General features: G+C 41.5%; 1 pseudogene across 1 annotated transcript; it reads right to left on the bottom strand.

Moving 5' to 3' along the window:
* Positions 1–1,336: 1,336 nt before the first annotated feature.
* Positions 1,337–15,747, bottom strand: LOC308266890 (olfactory receptor-like protein OLF3; annotated as a pseudogene). The gene is made up of 4 exons: positions 15,703–15,747; positions 10,692–10,695; positions 8,962–9,156; positions 1,337–2,260 (listed from the first exon to the last, which is right to left on the bottom strand). The product of its transcript is annotated as an olfactory receptor-like protein OLF3 (transcript).
* Between the last annotated feature and the right edge of the window lie 397 nt (positions 15,748–16,144).

Here is a 16,144-nt window from a genome sequence, read left to right as displayed (position 1 = left end):
ACTATACCCTCTTGATGAACTGACCCCTTTGTCATTGGGGCAGCTGTGGACTTGAAGTTTATCAGATATAAGTATACCCACCCCTGCTTTTTTTTTTTTTCTTTTGGTTACCATCTACATGAAACATCTTCTGTCCCTTCATTTTCTGCCTATTTCTGTCCTTAAAGCTTAAATGGGTCTCTTGTAGGTAGCAAATACTTGCATTTTTTAATCCATTCAGCCTCTTCATGTATTTTGGAGTATTTTATCTATTTATATTCAAGGTTTTTATTGATAGGTAGATTATTATTACCACTTTATTGTTTTCTGGTTGTCTTATAGATATTCACGTAATATCCCTTATTTGAAATGCCTGTGACAAGAAGTATTTTAAAATTCAGATGACTAAGCCAAACATGAGACGAGAAGGGATAGAGAATGTGGTGACAGTTGGGGAAAGGCTAAATAAGAGATGTGTGCATGTATGCCTCTACCATCTTGTACTCTATTAAGATGTATGACTACATGCACCAATAAAAAATGAAAAAATTCCTATTTTGTTGAATTATGAAATATTTCCTGCACTCAAAGATATAACACTCTTATTTAGTAGGTCCTGCACAAAAAAAAAATTAATCGACTTTGATGGGAATATCATCCTCAGAATGTTCACACAGCCAGGCATGGTGGTGTACACTTGTAATCCCCGCGCTTGGGAGGTGGAGACAGGAGGATCGTGGTGGTTCAAAGCCATCCTTGCTGGCTTAAGAGACCCTGTTTCCAAAAAAATATATAAAATGGTCTGGGAGTGTATTCTGGAGTTAGAAGGGTTTCCAAGAACCCCAGTACCACCAAAAAAAAAAAAAAAGAAAAGAAAAGAAAAGAAAAGAAAAGAAAAGAAAAAAAAAGAATGTGCACACAATTGCAATTGCAGCCTGTGACTACATATGCCAAATAATTATTTTAAAAGTCTTCAGTGGAGAATGCATTTTGTTACCAGTGAATTCACCAAAAACATCTTCAAAATGTAGATAAATAAGGTCGAGGAGACAAATACAACATCAATGTATAGGTAGGTCTATGATTACTACCAATGTGACAAATCAGTTACTATCAGCCATTAAAATGGAAATTAAGTGTGGGAAGTTCTATGGCAGCAGTGCTTAACTCCATTGAACACACTGCTGTGACATAAAATACACCCACACACAGCACAACTACTCCACCTCCAACATAGCATCCTGAGGACATACTATGTCATCTCCTCCCTGGTTGCCAGGCAACGCAGCTGATGCCTATCACACTGGTTGGGTGCAGAGCTCAGAGGCAATGATCTTTTCTCCATTCTGCTCATGAGTCAATGCGTTGCTAGTTTTGACTTCAACACAGAGAATTGTCCTAATAGTTTCTGCCAGGCCCCCTTAGCTTCCTTATTCCTTAGGCTGTAAGTCAAGGGGGTCAGCACGGGCATCAAAGTAGCATAGAAGAGGGAGATCAACTTCTCCTGAAGGACAGAGGGGCTGGAGCAGGGCTGGATGTAGGTGAAAATAGCCATTCTATAGCACAGGATCACCAAGGTGAGGTGAGAGGCACAGGTGTAGAAGGCTTTTCTCTTTCCCTCTGTCGACTGGATCTTTAGGATAGTGGAGATGATCTGGATGCAGGAATACTAGGAAGAAGGGTGTCATCAGCTAGATGATGCTAGAAACCAGGGTGACAACCTTAGAGGACATGTCCGTACTGGCTAATCTGACCACAGCTAGAATTTTACAGGATATATGATCACTGTACTTGTTTGTGCACATGGGCAGCTGAAACATAATAGCAATGTGTATTAGAGAGTTCATGGAGCCACAGACCCAGGATGTGATAGCCAGCCTCCCGCACAGGTATGACCACAAGATGGTAGAGTTCCACAGAAGGAAAGAGAGTAGTCATAGGCCATCACTTCCAGTAGAACAAACTCAATCCCATGCGAGACCAAGGGGGAAATAATTGGGCTGCACACTTACATATGGAATCCCTTTGTGTTCTTCAAGAAAATGTACCAACATCTAGGAGACAATACTTGTGGCATAAGACACGTCCACAAGGGAGAGGGTGGAGAAAAAGAAACAAATGGGAGTGTGCAACTGGCTGTCTAGTTTGATCAGAAAATGATGAGAAAGTTCCTTAGCAGTGTCATCAAGTACATGACTAAGATCAGGACAGAGGGAGATTCGAGTGTGCCAGTCATTAGACAGGCCGAAGAGAATGAATACAAATGGAATGAATGCATTATCTGGTTCCAGTTAAGAATATGAGATTATTAATCTGTGGTGTTGAAAGTGACAGAAGCCATTAAACCAAAAAGCCAGGATAGTAATCTCTTTGGAATGTGTAATATAGTATGTATTTCAGAAATAATATATAATGTATCCTGTGTTTTAGGAATACACAAACTTTAACCAAAAGTTGATATGAGCCAGGCATGGTCGTGCACGCTTGTAATACCAGCATTTGAGAGGCTGAAACAGGAGGATCTTGGTTTGCAACCAGCCTCAGCTACTTAGTGAGGCCCTTTGCAGCTCAGTGAGACCAACCTCTTCTGGTCAGAGCTTCTGTCCTCAATGTCTTCTAGGCTGTGTGCTCCTTGGACAAAGCATAAGCTCCCTTCTTCCCTTTGTGATTCTATAGAGCCCAGAGAAATTACAAGTTATAGATAAGGACATGACTCAGGTCATCCCATGCAGCCCCAGATGTATATTTAGTAATATAAGTGTGATGAGTCAAAATGCAATACACATGCTCACGTCACCTGGTCACCTGGCATGGACATGAGCCATTTTGCCCAGAACCCTATATAATGAACAGGTCTGTATAATAAGGATGCTGGTCTACTCTTGGTAGTGATTTCACATGTTTCTTCACTCTGTGGATCTCACTGCCAAAATCTCCCCTGCAAACACAACTGGCCTCTGACACTTGGTATAGTCAGCAGGATAAAGTGAGTATTTCCAGCATCCTTCCGGAGCAGCAGCCCTGGAATAAACAAGCCAGGCTGGAGTAGATGGGGCTCACAGCCTCCCTGTGGTTCCTAGTCACACCCTACCTGATGGTGTGGACCCTAACAAAAAATTGGGACAATGTATATCCTCAACCAGAAAATATCCAGAAGGCTTTAGAAGTGCTGGAGGTGCATGTTCCCATACACATCAACAGCTGCACTGGCCAGGTGTAATGCAAAGGGTGGCAGGGCTCAAGCCAGTGTCTGAGGCAATGCATCCCTGCCACCAGTGTTGAAAACCCTTGTTGCATGCCTCCTTCTGCTGCTTCCCCAAAATGGGCTAGCACCAAGCTGAGACCCAAGAGTGCACCACTGGACCAAAGCAGTGGTGTCGTGGGTGGTGAGACACAGCATCACAGCTCCAACTCTTGGCACAATTTACCACTAGCCCCACCACTGTGAACACCAGCCATTATGGGCCCTAACTTTATCTTGAATATAGCAGCATAGGCATGTACTCTGGGGGAACAGAGGCTGGCTTATCTTGAGGAGACCAACAGGGCAGCCCCAGGCCCAGTTCTGGCAGAAAGTGAAATGCCCAATCAGCTTCTGGTCCGGGAGGCTCAGCCCCACCTTTGTGCCCAGCGGTTTAAAGGGACTGTGACCCCTAAGAGGATTAAAATAGACCTGGAGGCTGCCTGTGTGAAGCTTGGCAAGCCGGGGCTAAGGCTTAGCAGGTCCAAAGAAAGTTCAGGCCACAGTAAGGACAGGACCCTGTTCATGCTGCACAGCCTCAGATATGTATATAGTTATATAAATATGATTAGAATAAAATGCAGTAGACATGCACACATCATGCTGGCATGGACTTAGATTTTTGCTTGGAACCCTATATAAGAGACATGTCTGTAAAATCAGGCTGTTGTTCTCCTCCTGATGGCAACTCTACATCTTCTTTCCACAAATCTCATCCCTAAAACCTCCCCTGCAAACACAGCTGGCCTCTGACTCATCAGGTAAAGTATGGCTGGAGTCACCTGGCAAACCTTTAGCTGCTTTGCATGCTAGAATCAGCTAAGGCAGAATGCAGAGCTCCCTGAAAACAAGTTCTCTCCAGAGCTATTTAGGTTTCAAACTCTGAGAGCAATGTAGAAGCCAATGATGTGACGGCATGTTAAGGAGCTAGCGAAAAAGGTAGAACTCCCCCAGGCTGCTCTCTGGAGCTGTGCACTTAGAGGGCAGGGTTAACGCCAGCTCTATGTCATGTTTCTTTACATCTATATATGTTTCTTTATATGAGAAGCTAAGGAGTCTCAAAGATATCTGCTGCAGAGATGGGTAGTGTCAGGTTCCGTGCTATACACAACTAAGGGTTCTGGTGTTCCCAGTCCTGGATCCTGTGTGCTATCACATACAATATCTTGATTCTCAAAGCACTAAATTCAAACAATAAAACCTTTCTCAAGGTGGCTCCCAGTTACTACACTATGAGAATATATTGGGAAGTTTAGACATCCCCAGAGCCAGTTGCTCATACAAACCCTAGGACTATATGTTTGTTCAGCATATGTTTCTGCAGTGTGTAGAATCCTGTGCTAGTGGTGCTCTCTGAGACTCTTCCTCTTTCCTCCACACCAAGAAAGACACCCATCCCTCTAAACACTTCTGTGTAATCAATGCTGGGGCATTCTGTTTCACTCTACGTTCCACTACCAAATGTCCATCACTATTGAATTCTAGTCCTAGCTCATGGTCAGCTACCTCAACGAGCAGCCACATTCCATTTGTTTATAGAGAATATATATATAATATATATATATATATATATATATATATATATATATATATATATAGAGAGAGAGAGAGAGAGAGAGAGAGAGGGAGGGAGAGAGAGACTCATTTGGGGAGACAAATCTTTGATACATAATTACCATTCTCATTCTCTCTTCTTCTCTTCATATCCAAAGGACCTTAATTATTGGTGCTCACTTCCTGGGATTTTTCTTATGACATTCATCCTGTAAGCCATTAAAATCTGATCTCTGCCTTTGATATACAGAAATTGCACTTTTAATGATTACTATTAGTGACTTTCTAAAAGTCATGTCCAGAGATTTTGTTCTACTTTCATTTTTGCATATCTTTTTTCTTTTTACAAATTTAACTATTTTTTAATTCTCAATCCTATGATACTTTTCTACCCTCATCTTTCTCCAAATCAATTTTCTTTGTGTTCTTATGTGCCTCCTGCTCTATGGATTTACATGTTTTCTAAGGTTCTGTGCTCAGAATGTATACTCTTCTTTCTATAACTTTTCCTTGAGGGACTGATCTCTAATAGTTATCAGCTCTGTATGGCTCATTCTCAATTCTGTGTAGCTCTGAGATTTCTCTCTAATGGCCAAGATGCTTCCTCCAACAGCGTGATGGGTATTTTGTAAACATTTGGGCTCAATACATCCCTCCACAGCCTGTTTCTCACCTGACTCATTTATCTTCATAAACAGAACTAAGATTCTCCCACTCTCAGTGTCATGATTAATTTTATGTCAAGATTATCTTCTCTGTGATTTTTTTTTTTTTGCGGTGCTGGAGAAGGAACCCAAGGGCATTCCATCTCCAAGCTACACCCCCAACCCTAGTTTTAGTCCTTTTTATTTTTAAAACAGGATCTCGCTGAGTTGTGAAGGGCCTCGCTAAGTAGCTGAGGCTGTCCGCCAAGGGCGATTCTGCAGTCTCCGCCTCCCAAATGCTGGGATTACAAGCATGTGCCACCACGCCCGGCCCTCTGTGAATTTTTTAGATGTATTTTTATTGGTGCATTGTATTCATACATCATAATGGGATAAAAAAAAAACCTTGTGTAAACATGCATACACACATCACCCAGAGAGCCCCCACCCAGTCCCCACTCCCTCCCCATCCCTCCCTCCTGTGCTTGGCTTAGTGGTTGACTATGATATGAATAAGTACATCACGTGCTTCAAAGAGCTTCCTTCTTCCCCCTCCCATCCCCACAGTTAGGTTGTCTTATTTGCTCCTCTATAGATGTAATTGTCTTAAATGGGATTTTTAAGATATAAATGACCTGATCTTACTGTGACCCTTTAAATTAGATCATACAAGACTAAAAACTTGAAACCCTTACAAAAGGAAGAGGGATGAAGAATGACATGGAGGCTGTAGGGACATTAAATAAGAGCAGGGACAGCAAAGAACAACTTCTCTTTCTTTATTTTTACTGCTGATGCATTATAATCATGCATCTTAATGGAGTACCAGATGGTAGAGGCATACATGCACATATTACTAATTTAGCCCTCCCCCAATTTTCTATTTCCTCTCCCCTCCCTCCTATCATTTTTGGTTTAGTGATTGATTTTTATATGTTTGTGAATGTACATCATGTACATTAGGAAATTTCCCTCTTCTTCTTCCATCACCCCAATTAGGTTTCCGTATTTGCTCATCTGAAGTTTTTCCTCTTTCCTCTAGAGTTCCTCCTAGAACCCTTTTTCTCCATAGCTTCCACATATTAGGGAGAACATCTGATTTCTTACTTTTTGTGACAGTAATGTTGACTCCAATTAACAGTACCACCAGGCCACTATGCGTGGTGGCACACACTTGTAATCCCAAAATTTTGGGAGGCTGAGACAGGAGGATTGTGGTTTGTGGACAGCCTCAGCTACTACTTAGTGAGGCCCTTTGCAACTCAGTGAGACCCTGTTTCAAAATAAAAAATTGAAAATAGGGCTGGGGATGTAGCTTGGAGGTAGAATGTCCATGGGTTCCATCCCCAGTACCACACACTCAAAACGTACTATCAGATGCCTTTTCCCATGCTCTAGCTTTTATAAGTAAACCAAATAAAACCAGTGACTTCTTTCTATGACAGAAATAGAAAGTAAAGCTAAGTCTTCAGATTCCTAGTATAAAGTTTTTCATATTAGCTAATACAGCTAATTAGAAATTTCATTTTCAGTTAGTTATAATTTTGGTTTAAAAGTTCGGCCAGGCATGGTGGCCCATGCTTGTAATCCCCGCGCTTGGGAGGCGGAGACAGGAGGATCGCGCAGGTTTGAAGCCAGCCGCACTGGCTTAAGAGACCCTGTTTCCAAATAAAAAATAATAAAAAATAAAAAATAGGTCTGGGAGTGTAGCCCGGAGATAGAAGGGTTTCCAGAAACCCCAGTACCACCGAAAAAATAAATAAATAAATTTTAAAAGTTCTATCAATTTAGCTTTGAACCTATTTGACCTTCCACATTGGACGTATAAAGAAATATTGGCCCAAGCAAGCAAAAGTCCTAAATATAGAAGCAGAGCATGAGAAGGTAAACATTGTTTTCATGCTAGTCAAAATAACTGAAAAGGGAAGCAGACAGATTCACATTTGTACTTAAAGATTTCAACACTCCTTTCTGAGCAATAACTAGGACAAGTATGTAAAATGTCTGTGGGGAACACTTGAACATCACTATGAAACACCTAGCTACCATTGATTGAATGTTCCATTCAATGGTAGAATGCACATTATTTTTATTGTGTACATGGAACATTCACCCAGATAGACCATATTCTAAGCCATAAAACAAACCTTGACAAGTTTAAAACATGCAATGTATATTCTCCGACAATAGCAAGTTAGAGCCCCAATGAGTAACAAAACTTATAAATTAAATCTAAAAATATTAGAAAATTAAGTAACCTATTCCTATAATATAGGAGTCATAAAATAAATTTAAGAAGAAAATTTTAAGTTGTTCAGTTGAATGGAAATGAAAGCAAATATAGTAACATTTATGAGAGAGTGCTAAAATGGTCCTTAGAGGTAAGTATTTACAATTAAGGTTGTATATTAGAAAATAAGAGCCGGGCCGGGCATGGTGGCGCACGCTTGTAATCCCCGCGCTTGGGAGGCGGAGACAGGAGGATCGCGCAGGTTCGAAGCCAGCCGCACTGCGTAAGAGACCCTGTTTCAAAAATATAAAATAGCTCTGGGAGTGTAGCCCGGAGGTAGAAGTGCTTCCGGGAACCCCAATACCACCAAAAAATAAAAATAAAAATAAAAATGAAAATGAAAAAATAAGAGCCGGGGATGGTGGCACACACTTGTAATCCCAGCATTCAGGAGGCGGAGTCTGGAGGAGCATGGTTCACGGACAGCCTCAGTTACTTAGTGAGGCCCTTTGCAACTCAGTGGCACCCTGTTTCAAACTAAAAAGATAGGGCTGGGGGTGTGTGTCTCAGATATAATCCCTTGGGTTCCATCCCCAGTACTGCAGAAAGAAAGAAAGAAAGAAAGAAAGAAAGAAAGAAAGAAAGAAAGAAAGAAAGAAAGGCTCAAAATGTGCAAATATAACTTCCAACTCATAATCTATAGAAAAGAGAGAATTAATCCCAAACAACAAAAAAGGAAAGAAAAACAACTTGGCAAAACATTTTGTTCCATAAAAGGGGATGTACTAGGTATTGATCCCTTGCATAGTCTATCTCTGAATTACACTCCCAGCAGTTTTTTCTTTTCCTTCCTTCCTTCCTTCCTTCCTTTCCTTTCCTTTCCTTTCCTTTTTTTTCTGAAGCAGTGTCTCACTATGTTGCTGAGGCTAGCCTTGAACCTGCAACCTTCCTGTCTCAGATCCCCAAGTACTGAGGTTACAGGTATGCACCACAACGCCCAGCTTTCTTTCATCTTCTTTCCCTTGTTTTCTTCTTTGGGTTTGCTCATAATGGTGCTTTTTTTTTTTTTTTTTTCAGTTTAGTTCCCAAATTACAGAATATCCAAACAGGATTTTGACATTCTGGAGGAGTGGCGCCCAATTAGGAAAAAAAAAATCCTGGAGATGAGGTGGAGGAGTCTCTGTTTGACATCCTCTGAGAAGATAGTACTGTTCCTACCTGTGCTCTGTTTTAGATGAGAAATTATTAAAAAGAAGGAGTCATTGATTTGGGAATAGTAAACATGCTGATTTGGAGTAGACAAAGGGGCAAACTGTCGACGCGATATTGCTTTCTGCCCAGGGTCTGCACGTCGCTTTTGTGTTTGAAGCATCTCCTCTTAGAAGAGGGTCGATGGTTTCCAGCAGGGAATCGGTTGGGGACCCAGTCTTTCCTGCCAGAACTTGGCTCAAGGACTGCTGATGCGCAGCGGGAGTCAAGCCACAGAACTGTCTTTGGCGAGGCTGCCGCTAGAGGCAGTAGAGAGTTTTGTTTCCAGAATGGGTGGTCCAGAGGTTTCCAGGAACCTCAGCGGGCTGGGAGCTTCAGCAGCATGTGCAGAGCAGACTACAGTGATGTCTCCATGGAAACAATTATGCAGAGTGAGTTTTGAACATCTTTTAGCAACTCTAAGCCTGATTCTTAGGGATTACATGAGCTACGTAGGACTCTTTAATTTAAAACATTTTCTGCTTATACTGGCTGGTTTACATCTGTTGCTGCAACTACAAATAGTGGATAATAACGATGATTAATGGCAACTTGGAAAAAATGATACGAGTGGTAAAATGAGCTTTGTTGTTTTGTTTGTTGTTTTTCTTTTCACTTTTCTGTTTACGTGTCATAATGGACAGCTTTTTATTTTTAATGCCTGCAATCTTAGTACTTGGGAGGCTGAGCCAGGAGCATTGCAGGTTCGAGATCAGCCTCTGCAACTTAGTGTAATCACCACCCATTCTGAAAATGGCACTCGCTACTGCCTCTAGTGGCAGCCTAGCCAACTTACACCCTGTTTCAAAATTAAAGTAGGGCTGGAGGTGCAGCTCTAAGGTAGAATACTTGGGTTTAATCCCCAGTACAAGAAAGCAGAGAAAAGAGGGAAGAAAAGGGAGAAGGAAAGAGGGAAGGGAGGAAGTTGGCACAGATTGTAACCACAAGGAGGAGCCCTTCAAAGAATGATAGCAAAAATTGAAGCTTCCAAGCCTGGGCCTCAGCTGGTTCTCAGGCTGTGTGCTGGTTTGCTTTAGTGTTGCCCGTGGCAGGCTGACTCATCACGGATGAACAGGGCAAGGATATCCAGGCTGTCAGCCGTCGCCTCTCTGGACAGTTCTCAAAGGCAGACCTCTGTCCTTTTCTGTCAATTTTCCTAGCTGAAGCACTGAGAGCCATATAAAAATATATATTCAGTATGCTTTCCTAGCTACTTTTATGCTCTGGAAAAATCCTTACTACCTCCCCTCTCTTTCAATTCTCCACTCTTCCTGAAACCCAAGGAGAAGCTTCTTAGGTTACTGGAAGTTTGTCATTCCGAAAAAACATTAGAAGGGCAATCTAGTTCTTTCCGATCCTAACGGCCTTTGGTCAGTCTCTCTCTCTCTCTCTCTCTCTCTCTCTCTCTCTCTCTCTCTCTCTCTCTCTCAGTGTGTGTGTGTGTTTGTGTGCTATTTGTGATTGTACCCAGAAGCATTCTACACTTGAGCTACACACCCAGCCCTTTTTGATTTGTTTACTTTGAAATAGGGTCTCACTAAGTTGCTGAGACTGGCCTAGAACCTGCAATCCTCCTGCCGCAGCCTCCCAAGTATCGGGATTACTGGTGTGCACCACTACACCCACCCCTATTTCTTTTTTTTACAAAAATGATATGCAACCCCTTCATTTTTGTCACCTGGATTTTATCTGACCCATATGATAGAAAGTCCCTTAGCATTTAAGAATAATGCTTCTCAAAAGTATAACTAACCAGTGACTTTTGCACCTTCATGATAGCTCTTGGATGACGTACCTGTCTAAAAAGTGTGAATCCTTCAATAACAAAGGCATTTTCCCATAATATTTAGATATTTAGATACTACTTTAAAATTAGCAGACTCTATTATATTTCCTTAGTGTATCTAAGAACAGAAATTCAAACACTTTCTCTCTCTCTCTCTCTCTCTCTCTCTCTCTCTCTCTCTCTCTCTCGCTTGTGTCTTAGATATCCACCAAAAATATTATACAGTAACTAGAAATAATGTTTAAAAAGAGCTGGGTTAATGCTTTGCTGTGATGTTTTAAGAAATGTTATAAGCTTAGTAGCCTTGAGTAAATGACTTAATCTCTATAAACCTTAGCTAATGCATATGTGAAAGGCAAATAATATTCTCCCTTATCAGATTGTGTAAGAAAAAAAAATAGCTATGCATATTGAACTCTTAGTCAGTGTCAAAATCTACAAGATGGTCAAGAAAGTAGAAATTATTAAATTATTTTTATCTGTAGCAATTATCACTTGCAAAATATTATTCATCCTTAGATTGTTTTTCATCGCTTCTCAACAGAGTAGGGACGGCTCTTTTCTTAGGAGTGATTTTCTATTGCCCAGAATAGAGTCTAGTACACTGGAACATGAAGATTACATGTTTTAAGGGTTTGTGTGTGGCCATAAAGGAGCAATACAAGTCTTATGATGGACCAGTTCCATATCTTTTTTTCTTGGGTCTCTCTAATTTTCCCAGACTGGTCTCAAACTAGTGTTTCTTGCCGTTTTGGTAGGTGGGACTGCAGGCATGTGCCACCATGCCCAGTACAGCTATGCACTTTGATTGACTGCTTACACACATCTCTACATGTCTTAGTCAACATTCTCACACAGCTATCATCCAAGAACTGACTGTTCAATTTAGAGGAAAGAGGATTTATTTGCTCATGGTTTTCTTTGAAGATTTGGGGGTTCAGTCCATGTAAGGCTGGGGATTATGGTTGTAGGCAGAAAAAAGGAGCATACAGAGCTTCACTCTCATATCATGAAGGCTGAAAGCAAGAGAGGGATGGGGATGAAGAACCATGTATAATCCCCAAGGACCCACTTCCCAGCCACATGCTACCAGCCCAGGTCAGCACACAGATAAATCCATTACAGTGGTTTTATCCACTGCTAGGATGATAACCGAGCCCCACTTTGAACAATGCTATGTCTCTATGAGGGATGGGGGAAGGGGGGCATTCTATTTCCAGACCATTACAACACACTTGATAAAATAACACAAAACTACACATGCACAAATACAGATGCAGATGTGAAAAACTGAGGGGTTCCGAATGAACTCTGTAGATTGCACTGAAGTCTATTTTTTAATTGTGATCTCGTACTAGAATTAGCAAACTATAACCAGGAAGAAAGACTAGGTGAGGGGTGAGCAGGATATCCTGACATATGTTTTCTACAACTTCCTATTAATCTATGATTTGTTCAAAATAAAAAATCTTAAAAATTGTTGAGCTAAGTTGGGCACAGTGGTACAGGCTTGTATTCCTAGTACTTGTGAGGCTGAGAGAGAAGGATTGCAGGTTCGAGGCCAGCCTTCACAGTTTATTTTTAAAAAGCCTCATCAACTTAGCAAGACTCTGTCTCAGAACAAAAAATAAAAAGGATTTGGGGTGCAGTTTGGAGGTAGAATGCTCCTGGGCTCAATCCCCAGTACCAAAAAAAAAAAAAATTGTTGCTCTAAATTTTTGTTCTAAGTAACAAAGTATAATTTGCAACTACTTTTTTTAAAAATATAGAAATTTTAAAGGAAATGACAAATATTAAATAATGTTAAGAATACCTTTCTTTGGCTCTTGTAATGAGGAAATCTTAATTTTTATCTTTTTCTTTTTCTATTCAAATTCTTAATGGATAAAACCTAACATTAGGCCATAAATTTTGGCTTGTTTCTTTATTTTTCCTTTAACAGTTTATCTAGTCTCCTAACTCAGGAAGATGCTTTCAAATAATCCTTGACATTTAAAGGCATTGTCTTTTGTGCCCCAGCCCAGCTCCCCAAGCTGAGCCCCTAATTTGCACTAAGGTGGGAGACTGTCCCTGAAGCAGAGTGAACCTCATAGACGTTTAGGAAAGCCACTCTTGAAAGGGTTCTAAACTACTCACTTCCTTTTTACTATTGCAATAATCATTGTTCTTGCTGGAAATTTCAAGCTTATTAAATCAGATTCAGTTGGCTTTTTAGCTATTCCTTGCCCCCCTCCCGCATCTGAAACGGAGATGTACTGTGGGCATACAGTGGCCTGGTGTCTTAACACCATTGCAAAATCCAGGCCTGTGACTAATTCTTTCCATTCTTAGAAAGGCAGCTCAGCATCTAAAATTACATATATTTATTTTAATGCAAAAGAACCGCCTTCCTTTTTTCCTAATGCTTCTTCACCTGTGATCCACTTGGCGATAATTCCCAACAGCCTGCTGGAACTAGCAACTCCAAGGATATCTCTGATAGTGCCTCACTGAGAGGCCTGGGTCCTAACCAATGCTTAAGAAAGAACTTTAAAAAAATGGACATTTTTAACAAGACTAAGATTTTCCGATGGTTTTATAATTTTTCTTCATACCTCTATGAGTTTCTAAGTATCAAAGCCCCCACAAGCTGTATCTATAAACCTCACTGAACCAGGAGCACCTCCACAGCTAGCTCCAGCCCCTTTGACCTGTCAGCGCCAGACGGAAGGAGGAGACTTCTGAGCACACCAATTCTCACTCTTTTGTTCTACTTTTACTTGCCAAAACCTCTGTGAGGATGAGGGGCAGATGGAGTTCCTCGAGTAGGTCAGAGAAGAAAGCTGTTATAAAGGGTGCATGAGACCAGTGTTGTGCTGCACACTTGTAATCCTAGTTTTTAGGATGCTGAGACAGGAGGGTTGCAGGTTCAAGGACAGCCTTAGCAAGCAGTGAGACTCCCATCAGCCTACCGAGACTCTGTTTCAAAATAAAATAAGGCTCAGGATTTAACTATGAGCTAGAATGCCCCTGACTCCAATCCCCAGTGCCGCAAAAGAGAATGCGCATGTGGTTAGATACTGAGGAATGTGTGGAACACCTGGAAATATGTCTTGGGTTTGAAATTCTTTGTAACACCAAAGAAGGTAACGGTTTTGTCGATGCGTGTTTCTTTCTGTTCTCCTCACTTCTGAATTTCGTAGTCCTGTCTTGTCTCTTATTTCTTGTGCTCTGTGGACAGGGAATACTCTCATCTTTTCTATCTCATTAAAGCAAGGGTGCCCAATGGCTCAGCATCACCCAGGAAGTAACAGCAGAGCACAGGCTGAACACCACAAGTTCTCTGCTGCTACTTTGTCCTTTCCACTACAGAAGCCCTGGTGCTGGGTGTACTCATACGCTGATTCCCATGCTGGGGGAATGATCCCCCACCCAGCACTCACTCTGGGCACAGAGACCTGGAACACACTTGACATTGATGGCCCCGGAGGACATAGCCCTGTCTCCCTGCTCTGTTCCCTCATCCCACCTTCTCCTGGCCCCCTGCAACTCTACCTCTTCCTCCTCCTTTTTTTTTTATGCATTTCTAGCCAGGTGTGGGGGGGCACACTTGTAATCCCAGCATTTGGGAGGCTGAAACTTGAGGATCGCGGTTCGCAGACAGCCTCAGCTACTTAGTGAGGCTCTCCGCAACTCAGTGAGACCCTGTTTCATAATAAAGAATAAAAAATAGGGCATGGGGTGTAGCTCGGAGGTCAAATGCCTCTGGGTTCCATCCCCAGACCCGCCAAAAAAATATGCATTTCTATTTGATTTCCCAACTTAATATTTCAAAAATTAATTTCAGCATATGTGTGTGTGATTTTGCTTTTATTCAGAATAGAAGGATTTATCTGGTTAGTCTTCCACACGAAGCCTGAAAAAAGTTAGCCTTTATATGTACTTTCTCTACCTTAATGTGTATGTGAAACTTGAACTGTGGGAAACCAAGGGCACAATGTTCCTACAAGTAAATTAGGTACAAATGGTAACCGCATATCAAAAGAGAGGTGAAATACGGTTCTGATGATCAAATAAAGCTCAAATAATATGACATAAAAGCTGTGCAAATACAAATAAGGCCAACGTACCTGGGTCTTGCTGATGCCAATGTCACTTCATTTGGAAAAGGTTGGTTTATGGGCTATAAGGGAGAGTGGACTACAGATAAATATTTGAAACTGTTTAGAGAAGAAAATGGGGATTTTTGCTAAAAAAACAAGTTCTTAACCACTACACAGCTAAGTCCCAAATTGTCAGTTCTGTAAATGACTCAATAACATTGAAACAGTTGTATTAAAATAGGTTGGAAAAAGTAATCTAGACCTTATGTTATTATGATTAGCATTATATTAAATTAATAATATTTAATGTTATAATCATTGATAGCATAATAACATGTAATTATATAATAGTATAATTACAACACAGTATAATGTATAATGACATAATTATGTGACTATAATATATAGTCATTATTATATTATACAATCTATTTAAGTTTTTATTAGCAGTCCACATCTAGAATAAGAAGATAAAGTGGGTTAATGATTGGTAAGCATGAGTATCATTTTAATGGGGTAAAAGTAAAGCAGGCCCTCAGAGGGGTTGGCTGGGCTCCTGGCAAGGACTCTGATGGAATGTTTTATTAATGTTGGGATAGAATCTTGGTTTCATAATTAAGCTGATCTACTAAAAACAAACAAGATCATTTTTCTTTTACATAGGTGAAGCTCTCAACTCACAGAGAGACTTCAAGAGCAAACAGGAAGACAACAGATCGACCTTCAAGAGAGGTCACAGAGCAGCGGCTCAGGGGCCAGCGCCGTCCCAGAGCTGTGTTTAGGAAAGCCAGACAGTAATCTAAATCTTTTTCCTTTCCAACACTGATGGAATCAGGTTTTCCATAAGAATCCAGACTCTCAGCCTCTCTGGAATGATCCAAAGACAGAGCATGGGGAAGGGAGCATCTTCACAGCACCACAACAATCTAAGGTTCTACAGCAGGAATGCCCTGCGGGCCATCGTCATCATCCATGGTCGTCATCGTCGTCGTCGTCGTCCTCCTCCTCCTCCTCCTCCTCACCACCACCACCACCACGGACCCTTTTCATTCCTTCACCTTCCTCCCTGACCTTTGGAGGCACTGTCTTCATGGTCAGGTCCTAAGTGTTCCGCTGTTTCTGTCCACTTGGTGGGCAAAAGCAGATTCTTGCAGGGTGGCAACTTGAGCTGGAAAAAGTAAATGCATAGCACCAGGATACCCAACGAGCCTCTGGAAACTCCTCAGAGGAAAGTTCAGGGATGAGGCCCCGTGTGGCTCCTGGGCCTTGAACCCTAGAGGTCCCCCTTAGCTGGGCTTACTAGGGTCTTCTCTGGGAAGCAAGTGGACAAGTTCCTTAGCTGGAGCCCACCAAACACTGTGAGTTTGGCGACTGCCTCCT

The sequence above is a fragment of the Muscardinus avellanarius genome, assembly GCF_963383645.1.
Source record: "Muscardinus avellanarius genome assembly, chromosome: 9".
Classification (NCBI taxonomy): Eukaryota; Metazoa; Chordata; class Mammalia; order Rodentia; family Gliridae; genus Muscardinus; species Muscardinus avellanarius.
The sequence above is the reverse complement of the archived record's forward strand: the minus strand, read 5'-3'. Positions and strand labels throughout refer to the sequence as shown.